Raw genomic sequence first — 8022 nt, 5'->3', positions numbered from 1 at the left:
TCGTGCAGTCCATTTACAAGAGAGCACACAGCCCCACCGTTCAGGCGCGGCTGTGCAATTTTCGCCTGCATTGGAAATAAAATATCCGAGTACACCGAGGCACGTTTGCGGGTTGTTTTAATCGGACATCATGATTCCCAGTTAAACACGTGCGACGCCATGTTTCGCCTCGCATATTTTGTGGAAGAGCTCTGGCATCTTGCCACTGGAGGAGCGTTTTGCTTTCGAATGGCTTTGCTTTTGAATGGCAACCCGACGCACCGCTTCTCGTTTATGCCACCGTGTAATGAGGAAGCTGACGACGATGGTGAATTTTCATGGATGTTCTTCCCCTACCTTCATCTCCTATTTACTGGCGGGGCGACCACCCCTCACTAGCAACTACTGCCAAGTTTAAGTTCACACTGTGGAAGGCCTCGTGAAGGGGCCGTTTTTATATCATAGGCGGAAACGCCACACGTTGGGGTTTTAGCTTAAGCTCGCGTCTTGGAACGTCTCGTAAAACATGTAGCTTGCCCATAACGACACCATCGCACTTTTTGGTCGATATATGTCAGCTTCGTCAACGCTGTTTGAGACAAGAGCTGCAGATTTCCACTGTGCAACCGAGGCACCAACACGGCAATAAAGCGACGTCAGTGCAAGCTATCACGCCTCCGAAAAACGAGTCTGCAACCTTTGTTTTCGAGTTCACACAGCACGGAATAGCAGTTGGATAGTGCTGTAACGGCACAGGCAGCACAGGTACAGGCAGCAACTCCAAGCACAGGCAGCAAATGGGTGCACTGCGGCAGTCGACTGCGAGCGGTACCCACTCCACGCGCCCCCCCCCCCCCCCCCCCCCCGCACGCACGCACACACTGTTGGGACTGGGTCATCCCAGCTCAGTCTGCAACGTTGCCCTGCTCAGTCCGCTATCGAAACGGCGCAGAGTAGAGCGATGAAGTAGTCGAGTAGACGGTGATTGAAGTAGTCGAGTAAACATCACGACGCGTAGCGCCCCTGTCCTGTCCCTTTCCAGCGGCGGGACCTCCCTCTTGGGCTTCTCGCGCGCTAGCCCAATGTCGTTTTTGTGTTTATCTCTTATTTAGCGGGCTGGTGGCGGCGGCGAGGGGTATGGTTGCGCAATGTTCGCAGTATGCGGTATAGTGGTGGCCGCGTCTCTATGCAGCTAATTTTAAAGGAGATAGTATTTCTTTGGCTACTCGAGCGCGACAATGTTGGCCTGTCTGTCTGTCTCTTAGTGTCTGTCATAAAGATAATTTATTATTGCAACTTATATCCCGCCCCGCTGTATACATGGCAGCTTCCTACTCCGTACGTTTTTCTTGCAGTACTTGCAGCGATAGGTCACGTTGCAAAAATCCTTGCTAGTGCCGATGTAATCATAGTGGTTCAAACTCTCTCATAGTGTTCATAGTGGTTCAAACTCAAAGTGGTTCAAGTTCAAACTCTCTGGCACACTAAATCCTTGCGCTATCACTAGGTCGTCCGCTGAGTGCGTGTTTCAGGCAACCATTGCATACAGACAATCGCCAGCGCAACACTTTTTCACTGACCTCCACGGTCCGAATCCGCATACTGCGCATACCTCAAATTGTGGGCCTTTTATACCAAGGTGACCACTCTTTCCTTCTTTTTGTTACAGCTTCTCCTCCGGAAATTTGTTCCGTTTCTTCCTCCCGCGCAAAAGAACAACACCAAATGGAACACAAGGCCACGTTAATCGTACAATGATCACTTATCGTTTTTCGGCTTGAATAATGCCATTTAATGGCAGTGGTCATCTTCTACAGGGTGTCAGAGGAGTCATTTTGAAGTCTTAGAAAGAGGGCTCACCAATCAGTCACTCGGAAGGACTACTTGCCTAGCAGGTGTTGCGAAGAGCTACTGAGGATGATGCAACATTGCATGATGCAACATTGCGTCAGCTGTACCACTTCGCATGACGCAACATTGCGTCAACTGTAACTGAGGCTATTGGTTGGATGCAGCCGATACGGTCGACGGAGCATCGTGTCCTACTGTTATTTATTCCCTACAGCGTGCATCCAGGCTTGGTTTGACCTCGCAAGACAGATGAAAACTTATTCTCACTGTTACGAATCGGCCCGCCGCCATACTTTCCTGCAACACTCCTCGGCTGTGCGGCGAAGCCTCCAGTGCGTGCGCCTTTCCAGCAGGGCCCCCCGTGTCGGTGACTCATGCTTTCACATCTCGACAAGCCTGGGTCTCTGGCGCCTATCTTTCGGCGCGTTTCAAACTTCGGCGGTTGCCGACGAGGCAGGCTTCAACGCGTCCCAAGGACACAGAGGCCCCGCGTCCGCAGCGGAGTCCTCCGCTCTCCCGTCTCTCGCACTCAGTGTGCGCCGCTACCGCTACTACCGACTGCTCACAAACTCTGGAAAGAGTGTTGTGTGTGTCTGTGACGTTCGTGGCGTGTGCACAATCTAGAGGGAACGCTTGTTTTGACCTTTAGCGCTTTGGGTATAAATATACCCTGCCCAAGCGCTGTAGTTTCATTCCTGTTTGAGCAGTGAATCAATGCTGTCAATATGCTCGAGTCCTGTTCTGTAACCTCGCCCGCCGGGGCATTGTTCTTTGGCTTCGGCTCATGTCTCGCTGTGAAGTAAACAGTTACGTTAGCCTATGGCTTCTGGACTTCTTCACGGCTGCAACAGGGGTTGGCCGCTCGCTTCAAACCACGCTACCAACACGTATGTCGGAGGCGACGGAGCTCGGCTCGGGTCGGCCTTCTCGGTCGCAACACCACTATAAAGGAATTTTCTACACCATATTTTAATCAAATGCAAACAATGACAATAGTAGAAAGAAACACTGACGGATGTTGAGCGACACGATGTGCCTCGAGAGCGCTAAAATATTTGGCAACTTTGGTCCCCTGTTCAACACTACCGTTGTCTTAAAGGGGCACTGACACAAAAAATTTGCATCTTGTTTTTTTTTTTTTTGCGATAAGTAGCTAGTGACCTACTTATAACCTGTAGAAACCTCATTTGCTTCAGCGTGCGACGGTTGTTTAATTAGAGGCATTTTCAATGCGGCCAGTTGCAGTTTCGGTCTCAGCGAGTGCCGCGAAACGATGGATTTTATGGATTTTGTGTGAACAAAGCTGACCACGTGACCGTCGGAGGGATATCACAGAGCAGAGCCGCCGTAGCACTGTCGAATCCGCATCGACGGCAGTTTCTGCAAATGCCCCCCCGTACTGATCTCGTGAGGCGCTTAATTAAAAAGCGACCGTGGATGTGACGCATGCGCTGCGAGTGCAAATGCTACCGCGGCTAAAGAACGACGCGCGACGCTCGAGACGGTGGGTGGCAAGACGCGCGCTGGGAGCAGCCGGCCGGTCTGCCTACAGGTCCGCCTACAGATGTGTTCGGCTTAGCACTGCGACGGATATTCGAGTGCCGCTCTCGTAAGCGGTGCAGATGACAATTTTCAATGCAACCCGCCATCGCATCATTAACTCCTTTCTCATGTAAGCCACCATGGTCGGGACTTGGGGACAATTTCGTGCAGCGGTAACAAGCTATCACTCGAGCTACCTGCGCCGGCCTGGGCCACTTCGCGGCCGTGGACGCCGCCTGCACAGTGACCGTGCGGCTAGCTCAGTGGGCTTTTCGTGCCTCCGGCGCGTTTTCGCATCCAATGGTAATAGACAGTAATAGAAACAGAGTGCCTGGAATCGCTGTAGAACTTTGGTCGCGGCCAGCTGCCCGATGAGCTGACGAAATCACGGCGCCTCCGCCGCCAACGATCGGGTCGTTCGTTCTCGAGAGCAGAAGCTCCGCCTCCGGTCCTCCGATTGGAGCGGCGAGCCGGGCGAGCCGGCGAAAAACGCCGGGAGTGCGGAAGCGGCAAACACAAACTCGTGACGTGCTTGGATGTTGTTTATTTACACATTATCCTCGCGATGTCGATTGCGCGTGGTCCTCTGCTGGCTGCTCGGTTGCGTTTCGCACACTTTAAAATTGATTTTAAATATGCCCTAGGCTGTATTCGCCGCTGATATTTTGCAGATGATGTATATGTGTTCCCACCAATCTATCTCCGAAGTTATCTCGCCTTCAAAATTTTGTGTCAGTGCCCCTTTAATAAGCATTGGTGGAGTTTATTCGCACTGCACCAAATGGTAACGATGATATTGGTACAATGATATTTAACGATGACAATGATGATATCTGTGTAACGAAGATATAATTTACCAATTTACCAAATATAATTTACCTTGCATAATTTACCAATTTAGTAGAAACCTTGTTGAATACGATCAAATATTAGTGCAGATTATGTACAAGGAAATACAGGTGAGTACAGATTGAGTAGAAGTGAGTACTGTCAGTAAGCTCCGATGATTTCGAGAATTTCAGCGCACCGAGAAACGAAAACGGACGAGGAAAGCTGCCGCCGGAAGACGCGCAGAAAACCGCAATTTACGGCCACGGCAGCGCCGAGAAGCCCCGATTCCCAAAAGAGCACGACGCGCCCCAGACTCCAGTGCTTTATTGGTGAGAACACGAGGAGAAGCCAGACGCAACGCGAGTGTTTACGTTACGTTTCACTCTCTCCCGTGTAAGCGCGTTCGCGTAGTGCGCCGCCCTACGACAGTGCACAGTGTAAGACGTTTTCTTCCCGTGCTCCTTTGTCCTGATGTATAGTAACCTCAGTATTTCTGATTAGTTAAACATTTAAAAAATTTTCTTGTTTAGCCTTTCATTCGAGCCACGACCTAGCAAACATCCTGCAGTGGACAGGATCAGGATTTGATACCACGGTAGGACGAAAGGATGAACACAGAAGCGACGTGGACGAACCGCATACAGACGTGGGGCACCGACCGAGCCCACGTCAACGGTCGTCGATGCTGACTTCAACGGAACGCTAGGTCCTATGTTCAACGAAGAAACAGGAGTTCGTGAGCGCACGACGATTGCGAGGGCTGCCCTGCTCTGGCCGTATGGACAACTTCGTCTCGCGTCTTCTAGTGGACAACGAGCAACCTCGCCAGCTCTCCAAACGAGCGAATGTGCCAGCGATACTTGAGGCTGCTAACGAAGACAAACGGCAGAGGAAATTGCATGCGGCGCTGTTTATGAGGAGGATGCTACGTGAAGAACAAGAAAGTTTTCTGAGACAACTGGCGAGAGTTAGCCGCACTTTTGCCACAGTGCCTGAACTGCACGATATCCGGACACAGGCTGCATGCACGGCTCGCACACGAACGAGACGGCGTATGCAAAACTGTGATTGCCTGCTCACCGGACCTCCCCCAGGTAATGGCGAGATCACGAACACACGCCGATCTGACACCGGGCCAATCAACGAGCTACATCGCCCGCGCGCAGGTCTTTCCAGCAACGAGAAACGAGGCGCGCAACGTACGCAGCTCGCACGAGCCAGAAAGCACCACGTGCCTGGCACCCGCTCTTCCGGTCCAGACGTACACGAACGAAACGCTGGAAGCGCGGAACGCGATTGGGCCAGTACGTTCATTTTCCGCACGTCCTGTCCTGGCCCCGGTCCGCGCAACCAACGACATCGCATCCGGATTGGTGGATAGGCAACGACGAGCTTGACGCACGGCGCAAGGAACGCACCAGAGACATCCAACTTGGACCGGTGGAGCTGACCACGGCGAACGAAATGCAAAGCGCACGGAACGCGACCAAGCCAGCACACACGCAGGAAACCGCTGTTTGCGACTTCCTCCGCTTCCGTTGCCGCTATCCGGACTTGGCCAGCGAATGTCACAACCGCAGAAATCAACCTTGCCACAACCAACAAATAACCGAGCGCACACGATTCAACCCTACCGGAACGTACGAGCTCTTTGGCACCCGCTGCTTCAACCCGAATCCAGTGAGCGAATGACATTACACTCGTGCAGGTAGGTCCGTCAACGAGCAGCGACACGGCCAGCACTTGCGGCACGTCCTAGCCGGAACGTACGAGGTCACCGGCACCCGCTGCTCCGATCGAGACTCACACGAAAAACCCGACAAATCGCGAGCATGTGGACTCGGGACAAACGGAACGCTTTCGAGCCTTCTTGTACGGGAGAGATAGCGATTTTAGCATTCTCGAAACAACGGGCAAAGGAGGACAGCTTGAGTGACGACACGTACACGGCAAGAATGCCAGCGAATGAGCCCGATCCAGACGAAGGCATCGAACGCCCTACCGATGAAGTGACGCTTACGACGCCAAGGAATGTGGGCCGAACGGACGAAACGAACTACGCCCGCTTACCCACCACAACGGTTTCACTTTCGAAGCAACCACGGCGAGTCCAGTCAACTCGGAGGCAGGGGGTGGGTTAGCTCGCTCGTCGGGCTGAGTCGGCGGGCCGCGGGGAGCAGAATACCGCATTTGCGCGGTTCTAACGCGCCCCCTTGTTATGCAGCGATGGCGTAGAGGTGGAACACCCGCCTCGCGTGCAGAAGGACTGTGGTTCGAATCCCGGTGCCGGACAATTCCCACCGGAATAAAAAAAAATCCGCGTATTGATGGAATTGCACAAAGGGGCTTGGGGTGCGGCCTGACCCCGGCGACCATTGCCGGTAATGCACTCCCTCACCAGAGCAGGATTGGCCACCCTGGTGTAGTAACGGCCACAACCTCCCATGAATACGCCAATTAACCCTCGGCCCTCAGTCCCCAGCGGCTGCGAAGCAACTGACCACGGCGGCGGTCAGACCTGTGACGCAGCAGAGGGTGCTAAGAATCCCTGGATCCGGACAGGCCGCCAATGGAATCTGAACCTGGCAACGTTTAACGCGCGAACCTTATCTAGCGAAGCAAGTCTTTGAGGAATTAGAGGGCATTAAATGGGATGTAATAGGGCTTAGCGAGGTTAGGAGGGCAGGCGAAGCCTTTACGGTGCTGAGAAATGGACACGTCCTATGTTACCGGGGTCTAGAGGACAGAAGAGAGCTGGGAGTGGGATTTATAGTCAATAAAAGCATAGCTGGCAACATAGACGAATACTATAGCATTAACGAAAGGGCAGCAGGTCTTGTAATTAGGCTCAATAAGAGGTACAAGCTCAAGGTGGTGCAGGGCTACGCGCCCACTTCCAGCCACGACGACCAAGTAGTGGAACGCTTCTATGAAGATGTGGAATCGGCAATGGCTAAAGTAAAAACACAGTATACCGTAGTTATGGGGGACTTCAATGCTAAAGTAGGCAAGAATCAGGCTGGAGACAAGGCAGTTGGGAACTATGGTCTGGGCTGTAGAAATAGCAGGGGGGACCTACTAGTTGAGTTTGCAGAACGGAATAACCTACACATAATGAATACCTTCTACTGTAAACGGGAAAGTCGGAAGTGGACCTGGAGGAGCCCGAATGGGGAGCACAAAAATGAAATAGACTTCATATTATGCGATAATCCTGGCGTCGTGCAGGATGTGGAAGTGCTCGGAAGGGTAAGGTGTAGTGACCACCGTATGGTAAGATCTCGAATTAGGCTAGATTTGAAGAGGGACCGCAACAAGCTAATACGAAAGAAGCCGTTAAATGAGCTAACAGTAAAACGTAAAGTAGAAGAATTCAGGATCGCGCTGCAGAACCGATATTCCGCCCTTAACGAGGAAGCTGAGCTTACGACACAGGAAGCCAGCGACAACCTTACACGCGTTATCACGGAGTGTGCAGTAGAAGTCGGGGGCACTATGGCTAGACAGGATACTGGTAAACTTTCACAGGAGACGAAAGATCTAATCAAGAAACGGCAAACCATGAGAATCTCTACCGCAGCTGACAGAATAGAACTAGCCGAGCTCTCGAAGTTAATCAATAAGCGTAAGACAGCTGACATACGGAAGTATAATATGGAGAGGATCGAATACGCTGTAAAGAACGGAGGTAGCCTGAAAGCAGTGAAGAGACGTCTTGGCGTGGGGAAAAATCAGATGTATGCGCTTAAGGATAAGCAAGGCAATGTCATCACAAATAGGGATAAAATAGTCACAGTGGCCGAGGAGTTCTATAGGGAT

This window comes from Haemaphysalis longicornis, unplaced genomic scaffold (genome assembly GCF_048455015.1).
Source record: "Haemaphysalis longicornis isolate Haplotype H1 unplaced genomic scaffold, Haemaphysalis longicornis Haplotype H1 scaffold_2, whole genome shotgun sequence".
In the NCBI taxonomy this organism is placed as follows: Eukaryota; Metazoa; Arthropoda; class Arachnida; order Ixodida; family Ixodidae; genus Haemaphysalis; species Haemaphysalis longicornis.
The sequence above is the reverse complement of the archived record's forward strand: the minus strand, read 5'-3'. Positions refer to the sequence as shown.